This window comes from Protopterus annectens, chromosome 7.part0 (genome assembly GCF_019279795.1).
Source record: "Protopterus annectens isolate FY-2018-M chromosome 7.part0, PAN1.0, whole genome shotgun sequence".
NCBI classification, from domain to species: Eukaryota; Metazoa; Chordata; order Ceratodontiformes; family Protopteridae; genus Protopterus; species Protopterus annectens.
The window spans coordinates 180,952,971-180,969,981 of NC_056739.1; positions in this window are offsets into that span (position 1 = coordinate 180,952,971).

A 17,011-nucleotide genomic window follows, 5' to 3' on the forward strand; every position below is an offset into this window, starting at 1 on the left:
CCTATTTAAAGTAATTATCTCATACATCTCCTTCATTGGCATAACCATGGGACCACTGAGAAATGGCTCTACTGCTGGTTGGGCTGTCCATTTAGTAAATCTATGAGGGACAAACACCCACAAAATACAAATCAAATCTTGCAAATCAACTTGTAATTCACCAAAGGTCAGTTGTTTTTTAGGTCCAAAATGTTTCCAAAAATCAAAAGATGATGTTTAATATTGCACATATGGCTATTAAGTAATTTATTGTCAATGCCTGCAAATATTTACTACATCCTTTTCTTTGGGAGTATTTGTAGAAAATGTGTTTGTTAACCATTGATACAGAAGTAGGATCTACCTCCTTTCTCCTTGCTTAGCAGCTGTTTCTTTCACTGTATGAGAGATGTGGATGGATCACCTCAGTCATATTGTTTTTAGTTATCATTCTTACTAATTAATTTCATATGTAAAGCACATCACATTTAATTACTGTAAGTATTTACTCTATACCCTGTATCACAAATGGAAAATGTTTATCTTTTTTCAAACCCTAACAATTTTGTATACAAGAAATCCCAATATACTCAAATGGTTTTAACGACTGAATGATTCTGTATGATTTATATAAATTAAAAATGGCTTCCTAGTTTCCATTTTGTATTCTAACTGCATTTTTATATAAACAGTGCTGAGCACCAATGCACTCTTTCAGCTTTTCCAGTTTAGGGGTCGCCACAGCAGAACTCTGGTCTGCTAATGATTGGCAGTGGATTTTTGTGGTGCCGAGTTGCTAGCCCAACCTTCAAGGAAGGCACACCCATTCACCCCACACCTACCTGTATGTCTTTAGATGTCACTCAACCATTGGGAGGACATGCAGACTCCACACAGAAGGCGCTCCAGCCAAGCACCAATGCACTATATGAAGCAAATGTTTTGTCATGAGAATATAAAAACGTATGACGTGGGCTTGATTACCATGGATTAGGTAAGACAATAAGTCGAGAATATGAAAATAAAACAATTATGATGCAGACTAAATCGATCAAGGATGTCATGTTTTATACATCACCATGAGACTGTTCTGTTGATCATGACAAACAGAAGGTCATAAGAACAATTAAGAAGGAAAAGACATTATAAAAATAGGGACAATGAACCACTGTAACTTGTAAGATCCTAGAAAGCCTATCATGTTTCAGGGTTCAGTGACAGTTTATTCTTGAACATTACAAAAATTTTGAATTACCTTGGTATTTTGTTGTTCCAGCTTGATTCATCTCATATTAATTCATATTTTGTTTCTAATATTATCTATTCCACAAAGTACAGAACTGTAAAGCATTAAAATGAAATGTACTGCTCAGTGATATGTTTTCTAAAATGAAGAAAAGGAGAAGTGAACGGTGGACTATTGTTCAGTAATGAGTCATTCAGCACAACAGACTTATCAAAACTGTTAGCAATTTTGCAGTCAGATTGTAAAGAATAATAAACCTAACAACGACAGATACACAATGCTGAATGGCAGTAATATGTTTGTTGGTATATGTTGATATTTCATTACATAATTAAGAGAGGCATTAGGAAGGCCTGGGAATTTATGTTGATATTTCATTACATAATTAAGAGAGGCATTAGGAAGGCCTGGGAATTGTGGGCAAACAACGATGAAGAAGGGAGTGATAGAGAGCAGGTAGGTGATCTTTTCCTACCATCAGTCCAAATGTGATATGAAGAATAAGTTAGTACTTTAACTTTGGAATATCACCGAAGACACCAGAAGAAGGAACAAATATCAAAATCAGTAGGTATAAGTTATCAATATTAAATGAAGGAGAAAGGAGGTTATATTGTCAGAAGGATATATAATCTGTAAAAGAATACATGTCAGGTAGTAAAGGTTTATTTTAACAAATATAACCACTCTTTTACACTTGGCCCACTTGACAGCTTCTTCTAGAGAGATTATCCCAATGTACTACTGCATTATTTGCTTTCTAGTGTGCATTACTGTTTTGTAGTGTAAGCAGGAAATAGCTTCAGTAACTTTTATGTAATAAACAAATCTGCAGCCATATTCATTCTGCAAGTCCAGACCCAGCATATCGTTTTTTTGTTAGACACCTGCTAGTGGCCCTTATTCAGTAAAACATGCACTATAGTGGGTTTGCTAAAGGAAACATCTTCCTTGTTTACATAAATGCTGTGTGCTTCTCTGGGAGCTGATGATAATGAATATGAGGAATGGCATACAAGACTTCAAATGTTCTAATGGATACTGTGTGTGCCATTCATTCTGTTTGTGGTGCCTACTTCTGTGTATTCAAGTCTAATAAAGTTCAAATAGGACTTTTGAACACATCTGCTTAATGAGGTAGGAATACCATCCTGTGATGATGAGACATTTTGATGAATGCTTCCGCTTGTATTAAAAAAAAGGTATTAAAAGCAAAGTTATCTCTCTATATGTCCTACAGTATTCATTCAACTGTATGCAAGGTGTGACGATAGGAGGTACTGCCAGCCATGCCAGGAGAAATAGGGCACTGAATTTGTAACATATGCTAGCACAGCTAGCTGGAATGTTGTAAATAATTATATGTCATTTGTATATCAAATTTGTACAGATGCTTGTGCTGAAAATTTATTTGTGAGGTATGATTGTGTTAAAATCTATCAATAGTGTGGACTGCTGGAAGGAAAAGAAATGTACATGCATTACTGTAAGTCTTTAAATGTATACATTGTAACAACTTATACTGGTCACCTGACATAGAAAAATATTCTTGAAATTAAATTACTTTATGGGTTAAGCCATAAAGATGTTATCCCACATTTTTGAATGGATCCAGAGACACAATGTCTGTGCTAGAGAATACGGTGCACATCCTGTAGGAAGAGTGAACTGGTTTTATGGTTTTATGACTTCCAGGAGATCTGAACAAAGCTCTACCTGTGTGTATGGTAACATATAGGTGCTAAAATCCAGTCAGCTTCTAGTGTTGGTGGCAGCATGTGAAACAGAGTCAGATGACCAGATGTATGTGATGTCATTCTGTAAGCCAAAAAATAATATTTAGATATTAGTGGGAGTTTCCTGTCAACATTCTGCATTCTGTCCTGGATCTGACAACAAGGAACACTTGCCCACATCATCTTGCCTTGCAGTAGTAAGTAACTTAATTAGGGAATAGTAATTATTTTACATTAGTCAGGAAACTGTAATGAGATTAGAGGTACTGTTTTTCTAAAACTGTGTGAAACTTTCCATCAGTGTTATTTTTAATATTTTTTGTGACTGAAACTCATATGTTCACTGTAAATAGATACTTAGTATTTTCATGTTCTCTTATTATTTATTATTAAATATATTTAAACTTTTAATTGCCTCTGGTCCTTTTTAAAAAATATATAAGTTTTGAGAGTAGTTGCATATATTTATTTGGTGATAACCCTAACCACTTCTGAAAGCCTGGCTCTTTGGTCAACATTACCATTTTTAATATTAACTTCACTCAGTATAATTGGTTACCCTTTTAAGAGCCTTATAGTAACTTACAGGTGGCAGTGATGACTACCATATAGTTTGAGCAGAAGGGGGCACAGTGGGTAGTCAGTGCCAGCCTTTCCCAGGTGTGTGTGTGTGCATGTGTGTGTGTGTGTGTGTGTGTGTGTGTGTGTGTGTGTGTGTGTGTGTGTGTGTGTGTGTGTGTGTGCGTGTGTGTGTGTGTGTGTGTGTGTGTGTGTGTGTGTGTGTGTGTGTGTGTGAAAATCAAATCTCAAAGAGCATGTGTGTGTGTCAGTTGCTTGAGGCAGGGCCATGAAGCACTAGTTTCACAGAAAGGGTGCTAGTAGTCTTGACTCAGACACTCAGCTGAGGACCTAACCCTACAGCTGTACCAGTGGGGGCTCTTACTGGGGACCTGGATGGAGACAGATACAGACACAAAGGGAAACCATACTTGATGCAGAGAGGTCTGCATCTGGAAATACTGAGGGTATCAATTTATATTCTATGTGAACATCCCACTCCTTGATTACTAGCCCAGCATAGGGACATCACATATTGGTGAGCAGTGGTGTGTATATTGAACTTCTGTAGCCTATAAGCAGTTATCAATAGAAGTGTGCATTCTCTCAGCAGCCATGGAGTAAACATTCAGAGTTACACATCACAACCATTTTATTTATTTATTTATTTATGAATTTATTGTTAGCTTAATTTAGTCAGGGAGAGCAGGCAAAAATGTCAGCAGAGGATTATGGCAATCTTACAAAGAGCCAACCGGCCAAGGTCTGCAAAGCCAAAGGACTGGTGTATGCTAAGCTGACTAAAGAGGAAATTATTTCAGCCTTAGTCACAACTCAGACCAGCAACCAGTAGGATAACCAGTCTGATGATGGGAATTTGCACCCCTCAGAAACAGGACAGTTCATGTTTTCCTCAGAGGACTTAAAAAGCTATCTGGAGTTAAAGAGACTTGAACTGGATGCCAAACATTGGGAATAAGAATCAGCGGAGAGACTGTAGTGTTTGGAGGCTGAAGAAAATGTGAAGCAGGGTCAACATGAGAGGGAAATGCTGACTCTTCCCCAGGGTCATGGAGGTAATGGAGAAGGGAATAGCTGAACCTCAGAAGCAATAAAAGTCAGTAAATTTCTTCCACAATTTGCAGAGGGTGATAATTTTGAAAGTTTTATTCATATATTTCAAAGGGTATGTAAACAGTATAATGTTGACCAAGGACTCTGTGTACATTTCCTAACTACCTTATTCCACGTAAAGCTGTAAATGCTGTTTCTAAATTGTCTGATATTGATTGTTTAAACTATGAATAGGTCAAATGTTGTTTACTAGAATGTTTTAAGTTAACACTACTGAAGCCTACAGAAGAAAGTTTTGTGAGCATAGACGCAAGGCAGATGAAAGTGTGTGTGATTATATTGCTGAGTTAAGCACTTATTTTCATAAGTGGGTGAGGGGATGTCAGGTCACCACTTCAGAAGGGCTGGCAGACCTTTTGGTGAGGGAACAAGGACTTAGCACTTTGCCTAAGGACATGAGAATCTGGTTGGCAGACCAAGAGTGCAACTCTGCAGATGAGCTGGGGAAAAGGGGGGATTTCTACTTAGAAAGCAGGACATCACTGCACAGGAAAGGGATACCCAGTGCTGCACAAGGATATAAGGGAACCCGTGGTGGGCAGCAAAACCACCCCAACAGAGTCCACCAGTAGCAGGGGAAGCCACTAGTTCAGGTACATGGCCAAGATCAAGGGTTAAATGTTTTAAATGTAACCAGTGGGGCCGTGTAGCACATAGATGTCCATGGAGGCAAGGTAGGGAACAAAAGGTGGGAGAACCAGCAAGTAGAAATAACAGTATGTTAGTGGTAATTTGTCTGGGGACAACAGAGATATCAAACTATCACATGAGGTTATATCCTTTCTTAGTGGATGGAAAACAGGCCACTACTAAGAGACAGACATCCACTGACATAACCAGTGAGAAACCTACAGTGATTAAAGAGGAACAGTACTTTCTTGGCAGTCTTCTCCAGTCAGAGTTTTAAGAGGGATCTCATTCCAAATGCCTTTGCCCAGGGTTCACCTTGACTAGGAGGGTGGAAAAGAAAGCAAGCAAGTAGGTGTGTATGAGGATATCCTTGCAGATGTCTTGATAGGGAATGACTTTGATAATGCAGTACCACGTGTGCATGCAGTTACATGCAGTCAGGCTTGGAGATAGGCATGTGAGTCTGGTAGCCTGGGGACACCCAGACAGACCTCATACCTCAAATCAGTGTTGGTGAGTTGGTTATCTCAGGGAGGAAGCTACCCTGTAGCAGTGAGCCTAAAGGTGAGCCACAGCTGCTGGTAGGTACTGATGTTCCCTTGGATACAGTGACTGCAAGGGCAAAGGTGAGTAGTAGTACCCAGGCTGACAGTTAGGTACTGCTGTCGGAGGAGGGTATATGACAACAGATCAAATACACTAAATATCGAACGGCTGGAAAATTGAAAATGTAGGTGATAGAAAAACATTTTGTGTGGGCCTGCTCCCCCCACACTCGCCGCTAAATATATATATATACTAACTCCAAGATCATACTACAGTGAGGAAAGGGCAAATTTCCAGATTTTCACTGTACCGTAATCTCATAAAATGGTTTATTATCACCAGTGTTTTTGGTTTTCCAGCCGTTCAATATTTAGTGTATTCGATCCATTGTCATAGACATGTCAGAAGATACCAGACTTCCTGTGGAAGGGGAGCTGGGAAGAGTCACAAAAGTAGAGTTGAGACAGGTTCATCTCTTAGACCCTAAACTAAGAGGCTTGAGGGAGGTAGCCAGGGAGGCACTTGATTAGCTAGGAAAAGAGAAGCCTGTATACTGGAACAAAAGTTGAGTGTATACAGAGTGGACTCTTGAGGGAGGGCTAGAGGGTGAGGTAGTACAGCAGTTGGTAGTGCCTAGAGGCTACCATCTGGCACTCCTAGCCATAGCCCATGACATGCCTTTTGCAGGTCACATGGGCATAAAGCATGCCAAGAGATGTATTATGCAGAAATTTATTGGCCAGGGACTGGAAGGGATGTAACAGGGAACTGCAGGACCTGTAAACAGTACCAAAAAGTAGGCAAGGCAGGAGACATGGTCAAAGCTCCTTTGATGCCTTTGTCTGTGATTCAGAAACTGTTTCAGAGGATAGCTATGGATATTTTGGGTCCTTTGAGTACCCCAAGCTCCACGGGGAAGAAGATTATCCTGATGCTAGTAGATTATGCTACTAGATACTTGAAGCAGTGGTGCTGTCTTCCATCAAAGCACTGAAGGTGGCAAAAGCTTTGTTAGAGATTTTCAGCAGGGTAGAATTCCTGAGAGAAATATTGACAGAGGTGCCAGTTTCATGTTGGACCTGCTGGCTTGTCTGTGAAAGCACTGTGGGGTGAAGCACCTAAAGACCAGCCCCCTACTATGCCCAGACTAATGGTCTTGTGGAGAGGTTAAACTCTACACTAAAGAAAATGCTACAGGCATTTGCACATCAGTTTAAGAGAGAGTGGGACAAATATTTGCCCATCTGCTGTTTGTTTACAAAGACGTACCCTAGGAATCCACAGGTTTTTCACCCTTTTAGTTGCTGTATGGTCATAGAGTGAGGGGACCTTTAGATTTGATTTATGATGAGTGGGAGGGTGAATGTGAATCCCACAGGGAGTCTGTTGTGGCATATGTCCTAACACTCAGGACAAGGCTTAGGGAGCTCATGAGCTTGGCCCAGGAGAACCTGGCAGGAGCCCAAAGCAGAAAAAGGTCTATATGACAGGAATGCTCAAGCCAGAGAGTATGCTGTTTGGCAGCAGATGATGGTTCTCAGTCCTGTCAGACACAATAAGTAGCAGGCAGCTTGGTAGGGACACTTCAAAGTGGTAAGGAAGGTCAGTGACATTAACCACATGGTATAACTGCTATGCAGGAGGCAGGGGCACAGATTGTACTATGTTAACATGATATAAACTTACCATGACAGGGAGGCCTTGTTGCTAAGTATTTGCAGTAGGAGGCAGGAGGAGTCTGAGAGGAATCTATGGCTACATGGGGCCAGCCAAAAAAATCTCAAGTTACTATGGTGGAGCCCAGAGTTGCAGGCATATGATATGACAGTGCAGGACTGTAGTAGGGTTAACAATGCCAGTGCAGATGGGCTCTTAAGAGAGAGTATGGGATAATGTATCCCCAGATAGGCTCATTCCTCTCAAGCAACGTTTCTCAAGGGGCACTTTAAAACCTAGCTTGAGTCTTCAAATGGGGAGAGGTGTGATAATAGGAGGTGCTGCCAGCCATGCCAGGAGAAATAGGGCAGTAGATTTATATATGCCAGCACAGCTAGCAGGAGTTTTGTAAATAATTTTATATTATTTGTATATCAAACTGATTTGTACAGATGCTTCTGTTGAAAACGTATTTGTGTGGTTTGCTTTTGCTAAAATGTAACAAGAGTGTGCCCTGCTGGATGGAAAAGAAATGTGTATGCATTATTATAACTGTTTAAATGTATATATTGTAAAAGCATATACTGGAAGTGAAGAGGTTAATCTTAATCCACATAATTTTGAAAAATATTCCTGAAATTAAGTTACTTTATGGATGAAACCATAACAATGTTATCCCACAGTTTTGAATGGAGCCAGAGATGCAATGTCTGTGCTAGAGAACAGGTTGCAGTTCCTGTAGGAAGAGTGAAATGGTTTTATGATTTTACGACTTCCAGGAGATCTGAGCAAAGCTCTATCTGTGTGTATGGTAACACATAGGTGGTGAAATCCTGTCAGCTTCTAGTGTTTGTGATGACATGGGAAACTGAGTCAGATAACCAGAAGTGTGTGATGTCATTCTCTAATCAAAAAATAATATTTAGCTATTAGTAGGAGTTTGTTGTAAGCATTCTGCATTCTGCCTTGGATCTGACAAGAAGGATCGCCCATATCATCTTGCCTTCCGGTAGTAAGTAACTTAACTAGGGAACAGTAATTCTTTTAGATTAGTCATGAAAATATAGTGAGATTAAAAGTACTGTTTTTTCTATAAATGTGTGAATCTTTCCATCACTGCTGTTTTTAATATTTTTTGTGACTGAAGCTCTGGTGTTCACTGTAAATAGATACTTAATATTTTCATGTTCTGTTATTATTAATTTTTGAATATATTAAAAGTTTTCATTGTGGCTGGTCCTTTTTAGAAAATATTTAAGTTTTGAGTGTATTTGCATATATTTATTTGGTGATAACTCTGGCCAATCCTGAAAGCCTGGCTGTTTCGTCAGCATTACCATTTGTATTAATATTAACTTCACTCAGTATAATTGGATACCCTTTTAAGAGCTTTATAGTAACTGATTGCTGGCAGTAATAACTACCTTATAGCCTGGGCAGAAGGGGGCACAGTGTATAATTGGTACCAGGCTTTCCCAAAGTGTGTGTGTGTGTGTGTGTGTGTGTGTGTGTGTGTGTGTGTGTGTGTGTGTGTGTGTGTGTGTGTGTGTGTGTGTGTGTGAAAACTAACTCTCAAAGAGTGTGTGTGTGTGTGTGTGTGTGTGTGTGTGTGTGTGTGTGTGTGTGTGTGTGTGTGTGTGTCAGCTACTTGGGGAAGGGTCATGAAGCACTGGTTTCACAGAGAAGGTGCTGGCAGATTTGGCTCAGACACTTGGCTGAGGATCTAACCCTACAGTTGTACCAGTAAGGAGTCTTACTGGGGACATGGAGGGAGACAGAGATACCCAGGTCCCAGTCTGACTGTGTTTCCTGTATTCTCTTAAAGGGAATTGTGCTTGATGCTGAGAGGTCTGCATCTAGAAACATTGAGTGCATCTATTTGTATTCCAAGTGAACATCCCTTTGCAGTGTTAGTGGTAAGGATTTAGGCTTCTTGATTACTGGCCCAGTGTAGGGACATCACACTAGCAGTGACTTCTACAATGCAATGTAGAAAAATTCAAAACAATCCTTTGTAAAACTATGGTTCTGAAACAAGGAATCTGAACTGCCCACCCTTACCAAACCTGAGCAAAACACAATTGTACACTATAATGACACTTCATACATTTAGGATTTCTATACAGGGTGTCAGAGTTAGGGTATTCTTAGTGAATTCACTATAATACATTAAGGTAGAATAAGGCCTGAAAATATATGGTCAGACATGTATACCTTCAGTTTCAGAGAAAGACTGTTTGTTAGAAAGGAAAGATATAATCTTGCTGGCTAAGCATGGGATGTGTAGAAAATACAGAAATACAGAGTGTTCCTTTCTGAAAAGAAAAGATATGCTAGATAAGGCACGTGCATGAACAGGCTTGGAAGTCAAGGCAGCCAAGGCTAAAGAGGTATGTAAAGCATTACAAGGTTTTGGTATTATTAAAATATACCTCAGACACAGTCAGTGAAGTTGGCTAGTTAGTTAGTTAGTTAGTTAGTTAGTTAGTTAGTTAGTTAGTTAGTTAGTTCAGATTAAATATCCAGCATTCCATAAAAAAAAGTTAAGTAAAAGGGTCTCTACAATACAGACACTCAGGCATGAGTACAGAAGACAGGTCTACAATACAAACACTTGAGCCTGAGTACAGGAGACTTGTCAAATAAAGATTGTTTCAATTTATACTATTCAGGAAAATCAGAATATACGTGTGAAAAATTAATTCACGTAGGTGCTACATGCTGTGCTTGCTGCTGAAACCAAAGTCTTCTTAAGACACAAAGTCTTACTGGCTGTTTACTGCAGAAATCAAAGTCTGGTTATAACACTAAGTATTGCAAGTTGCAGTGATGAGAAAATATGCTTTGCAGCACAATACTTAATGTAGCACAGGTACTAATAAACAACTTTTCTCTAACAGATAACACACTATACTGTTACAGTTACAGGTTTAATGTGCCAAGTTTTCTTCATGACCAGCATAGATGATAGCTTTCCATTCTCCTACACAATACCTAGGAACAAGTGTGTTTCAACAAATATCTCTAACACAGATTAGTTCACAGTCTTTTTATACTTTTTTAGTCACATACTTTAGATCCTGTTTTTCTTCTTTTGTAAGAAACTTTTGTGGGAAAACACGTAGTGTCTGTTTCTAGGCTTACCTGTTGACTATATAAGGCAAAAACAGAAAAACTGCACCGAGTTGACACACAAAAAACGATGTTTATTCAAACCTAAAACAAAACAAAAAAGAAAAGGTAAGCGCTTTCACAACTGCCGTTGCTTCATCAGACACTACTATAAAATAACAAGCAGCTTAAATCGGTGCATTCAATTAGCTGATAAAAAACAGTCACATGATGCTATGCAAAGACAGATAAAAGGTATAGTGAACTGCAAATGGGGAAAGAAATACATTACACTAAATAATCACTAAAACCTAATAATAAAACCACAAGCAAGTTAAAAGACAATATTATAAAAATATATAGCAATAAATACATACATATATATATATATATATATATATATATATATATATATAATACAAACTAAAAGCAAACTTAATGTTAATGTTTAAGCCGTCTAGCCATCTATCAGTATTCAGATTGCAGGACTACAGATGTAGTGTACTTTTCTTTTTGTCAAACGTGTCCTGTATATTATATAGGGAAAACTAATAGGATGTTGAAAGACAGAATATTGGAACACATCAGAGATATTACTAATTGTAACGAAACTAATGCTTTAGCTAATCATGTAATGCATACTGATAGTTCCCATACCTTTAGGTTTTTTGTTATTCAAAATATACCTAGTAGTATACAAGGTGGGGACATTGAGAATACTACAGAGAGCTATGAACAAAAATGGATCCTTAGACTTAATGCAGAGAAATACACTGGTCTTAATGGTACTACTTCCCTGAAATCTTTTCTAAAAGCTAGACGGCTTAAACATTAACATTAAGTTTGCTTTTAGTTTGTATTAAATATATATATATATATATATATATATATATATATATATATATATATATATATCAGAAGCCTGAAACACTATAAGCTTGAAAATCAAAATCCTGAAACCAAAAGCCTGAAAATTCAAAATCCCGAAAACCCAAAATCCTGAAACTCAAAATCCTGAAAACACAAAATGGACATACTGACGTCATTGTCGCTTTGCTATTGTTAGCCCTGTTGTGTTAGGTCATGCGTTGGGTTCAGGTGAGTGTGCGGTTGGTTTTATGTTAGGGTTAGGGGCGGTTTAAGTGAGTTAGGGTTAGGGCGCAGGTTAGGCATGTATGCAATAGTGACAAATATTGGGGTTAGGGGCGGTTTAAGTGAGTTAGGGTTAGGGCACGGGTCAGGTGAGTGTTGCGATATTGACGGACCTTAGGGTTAGGGTTGGGGCCAGGGTCAGTTGGTAGATATTAGTGTCTTTATAGTGACATATTAGCATTATTTGTGTTTTCAGGATTTTGAGTTTCAGGATTTTGGGTTTTCGGGATTTTGAATTTTCAGGCTTTTGGTTTCAGGATTTTGATTTTCAAGCTTATAGTGTTTCAGGCTTCTGATAGGGAACTATATATATATATATATATATATATATATATATATATATATATGTGTGTATGTATATATATATTTATGTATTTATTGCTATATATTTTATAATATTGTCGTTTAACTTGCTTGTGGTTTTATTATTAGGTTTTAGTAATTATTTAGTGTAATGTATTTCTTTCCCCATTTGCAGTTCACTATACCTTTTATCTGTCTTTGCATAGCATCATGTGACTGTTTTTTATCAGCTAATTGAATGCACCTATTTAAGCTGCTTGTTATTTTATAGTAGTGTCTGATGAAGTAATAGCACTTGTGAAAGCGCTTACCTTTTCTTTTTTGTTTTGTTTTTGGTTTGAATAAACGTCGTTTTTTTGTGTCAACTTGGTGCAGTTTTTCTGTTTTTGCCTTACATATTTTCTGCACCTTGTTTTTACCTCTAGCCATTTTTATTCTTCACATTATCTGTTGACTATGTCCATTTATCTGTGAGGAATTATGTCAATTTTTTTAATATTGCGACAAATGTTTTTTAAGGAAACATCTTGTGGAAAAACACATACTGCTGATTTTATAAAAAGCCATGTCCATTCATCTGTCAACTTCTTTGCTGATATTGTGGGAGAACATTTTTTGAGGAAACAGCTTGCAAGAGAGCACGTATTACTGAGTTTATAAAAAGCATGTCTATTAATAGATAGAGTCAGAACTATGTCACATAGTATGGATGGCGATTTTTACATTGCTAAACTATATTCCAACATTTAAGCAAACTTTTTATTCTATGCTTTATCTTCCAGCATATTTATAGTAGAATTAATTTTGATCTTTTATTCACAGTTCAATACACACTAATAATTCCATCTCTTTATTTTAAAACAGTTTATATTGATATGTATCTTTTGGTCAGATTATACAGAAAATACATTAGGAAACAAAACCTTCAGTATTTTTTGATAAAATAAGTCAAAATACAATTTTACACAATTAATACAATGATAAAAAGTATTACTACTAAAACTGAATGTGTATTTCAATCTAACAACTTTTTTATTACAGACTATTCTGTGAAAATAACCAAAAACACAAAAGCTCGAATAAGGAAAATACACACCAATCAGACAGTATTTCACCAGTAATTCCTTTATTATTCCAATGATCTGGTACCTCGGCAGTTCGCCTTCAAGGATCACATTTTACTCCATCATGGCAATACAATTATATACCATTTGATTAGAAACAATTACTCAATTAATCAATTAAAGTTTCAATTCAATAAAGGAATGGACATTATGTTAAAGTGACCTTTGAAAAAATATGTATACATATAAATACCAAATAAATAAATAATAAATATCAGAAAAAATGTTTTTATAAATATATGAAATGTACTTTGACAAACAGATAAATATTTTAATATATGTATATAAAAATATTATGTAAACATATGATGTCACATAGTGATGCTATGTTCAAAATAATGGATATAATTTTAAATACCTAATTCCTGATTTAAACCATTCGGTTTTAAAGTATTGAATTTTAATATCATTCTAGTTTCTAATTCTAACAATTTGCTTACTATATTGTCTCCCCTTTAAGTAAAAGGTTTCCCCAATACACTAAATCTTAAACTATCAGGGCGACCACCATGCTTCTCAATAAAATGTTTGGCAACTGGACTAAATTGATTCAGGTTCCTTATATCTTTCAAGTGCTCCAGGATTCTTATTCTTACCATCCTCTTAGTTTGTCCTATATACCAAATATTTATGCAAGAGCAGCCCAATATATACACAACACTGGTTGATTTGCAATTGAAATAATGTCTAGATATATGGTTTACCTTATTGATTAACTTCACATTAATCACCTTGTCACACACACTACAAGAACCACAAGCAAAAGTGCCCACTTTGGCAGAAATAGGTCTCTCCAGATTTAGTAAGTTATTATTTAACATTTCTTTTGGATTTTTTCCTCTCTTATAGGAAAAAGTTACAGAATGTGGAAATAGTTGGCCTATTGATTCGTCATCACTTATTAGATACCAACATTTTTTAACCAGTGATACAAGTTTATTAGAGAACGTTGTAAATTTAGTTACAAAAAATATTTTCTCTATATCTTCTCTCATTTCATTCATTCTCACTGGATATTGGACATTAGCCCCTGAACTTAGTTCTATGGAACTCTTTCCAATTACGGTATCCCAACATCTTAATAAGTGATTTTTGTTGTACCCTCTGTCCAATAATTTCAAGAAAACTTTATTTAATTCATTTTCCACTTCAGCTTCTATACTAGTGTGGTCATGGATTCTTTTAAACTCCCCATGTGGCAATGCTTTTAATAAATGTGGGGGATGCATGCTAGTTGCATGCAGAAACATGTTCACAGATGTATGTTTTCTGAAAGGTCTAAATTCTATTCTATTTCCTCTTTCAAATAGAGTCACATCAAGAAAATTAATTTCATTTCTATTGACCACATATGAAAAAGAAAGATTTTGTTCATTGTTATTTAACATCTCAAAAAACTCAAAAAATTCAAACATGTCCCCTCTACAAATAAAAATCAAGTCATCAATAAAACGTTTATACAAAACCACATTATGTTTGAAGAAATCAGTTGGATAAATAAACTTTTTTTCTAATGAATCCATGTAAATCACAGCATAAGATGGTGCATAAGCTGCACCCATTGCAGTGCCTTTCACTTGTAAAAAATATTCTTTATTGAACAGAAAGTAACTATGGGTCAAGCAAAATTCCAATAAACTAATCAAAAAACTGGTTCTAGGTCCCTCACCTAACATGTTAAATATTGACTCAAGCCCCCATTTAATTTCAATATTAGTATATAAAGACTTTACGTCAATGGTGACCCAATAATAATCATAATTCCAAGAGATTTTTGATACCTCACTGATAAGCTCTTGTGTATTGGAAATATGAGCAGTTACCCTATTCAAATATGCCTTCAATTGAAAATCCAAAAAGATATTTACATTTTCCAAAAAGGAGCCTACCCCTGACACAATAGGTCTACCAGGAGGCTCTACTATATCCTTATGGATTTTAGGCAACGCATATAGAACGGGTATAGTAGGGTTTTTTATATACATTTTATTAACATCAGCTTGTGTAAGATCGTTGGAATATTAAAGGAATTACTGGTGAAATACTGGCTGATTGGTGTCTATTTTCCTTATTCGAGCTTTTGTGTTTTTGGTTATTTTCCATTCTGTGAAAATATCCCACTAATTATGGACTGTGTCTGCCTTAGTTTTATTTTCAAACTTGATTAATTTGTTCTTTTGCAATCACAAAACTTAAGTCATGACTTAGAATTGTTTTATTAACTTTTTGCAAATGTTGAATTAACTGTTTACTTTTATTAATCACCTCATACCAAGAGTTTAGAGACAGACTAATATCTACAAAAGGTAATACTTGAAAATTAAAATAAAACATGGTTTATACACTGAAGAATGCTGTTTACAAATGAGTCTATTAGCTGTATTAGTACAATATTTTAATATAATTTTCCTCTAACTGGAGTAACCAGTACTGGTACAGATAAAATGGTGGTCCAAAAACCCAGGGCCAGTGTTAGCGTTTTGGGGGCCCCAGCAAATGTCAAGTTGGGGGGCCCCTAGGCACTTCTAGTACAAGTATCATCCTGTCAATGCCACACCTCCTAAGAAACTTTTTTAGTTTGTACTGCAAACCTTTAGGAGTAGTATGCACAGATAGACCTTAGCTACAAGCTGTTACATTACAACATGCCTACATACTACACTTTGTTGACCTGTCTAACAAAGGGACACTTACAGTTACTGACATTTAGTTGCAACAAAGATACATTACAACAACTATATGTGCAGGTCTGGACTTAAATTAAGTGATGACTAGGCCTACTCTTTCAACACCCCCCCCACACCCTCCAGTTCTCTCCTCTGATCCCCCCCTTTTGGGCCCTCCACACCATGCACATTACTTTTTTTTTTCCTTTTCTTACATTTTGCCTTACTCTCAGCTTTTTCAAGGAGCCATAACTTTCTATATGCTCTGAAGTGCATTTTAAAGTTTTTTTTTCTTTTTACACAAAGTTTTCATCCAATGATGGCTTGAATACAAATTATTATTAAGGAAATAAATTCACTGTTGCTGTTCAGCTTTAGTTTTCTTTGCATCCTTTCATCACACCTTTCCTGACCAAGACAGCACAGTAATAACCATTTAGGAAATAACTCAATTAAGCTGGTGCTCCCAAAGCCATAGGGTTATATATGTGCCCTAGGATGCATTTTAGATGATTTTCTAAGCATTTTACTCCAATGGTGGCCTAAACAAAAATCATGAAAAAGAAAAGAATTTCAGTCTTATTTTTTTCTTTCAAGGAAAACACAAGTTGTGCCTAAGGCCTAATGTTCAAAGTTGACAAAATGGTAGCTCTCAATAAACTAACATGCCAGTTGTGGGAATACATAGGCCTTATCCGGGAATACTGTCTCCTTCCTTAACCCCCCCTACAAAAGACAGTTACTGCCTATGCATCCATCTGGTGTTAGACTAGTATGAAAGCAGTGGTTTAAATTTCCTTAGTCATATATTTCAAGTGACTGCTGATATATCTATATATAGCAAGCTTCCTCACTCCTAACCCTCAAAGTCAGCCTCAAGTACATGTGCCTGATGTGTGATTGTGAGAAGGATTTCTGTAATATATTCTAATTTGTTTACTCTTAGACAGTACACCACCCCTACACAAGCTATAGTAACCTTCTTTTTATACCTCTGAGGTCTGTGAGAAAAGTAAATAAGCAATGGCCACACTGTCCTCAGCTCAAACACAAGCTATAATGACTTCATGTGCACATCTCTAAGGTTTGACTGTGATGAAAATTAAAGTTGTAATAACCACACAATCCCCAGCCCCTCATAACCTACATCAGCTTTCTGTACACATACAT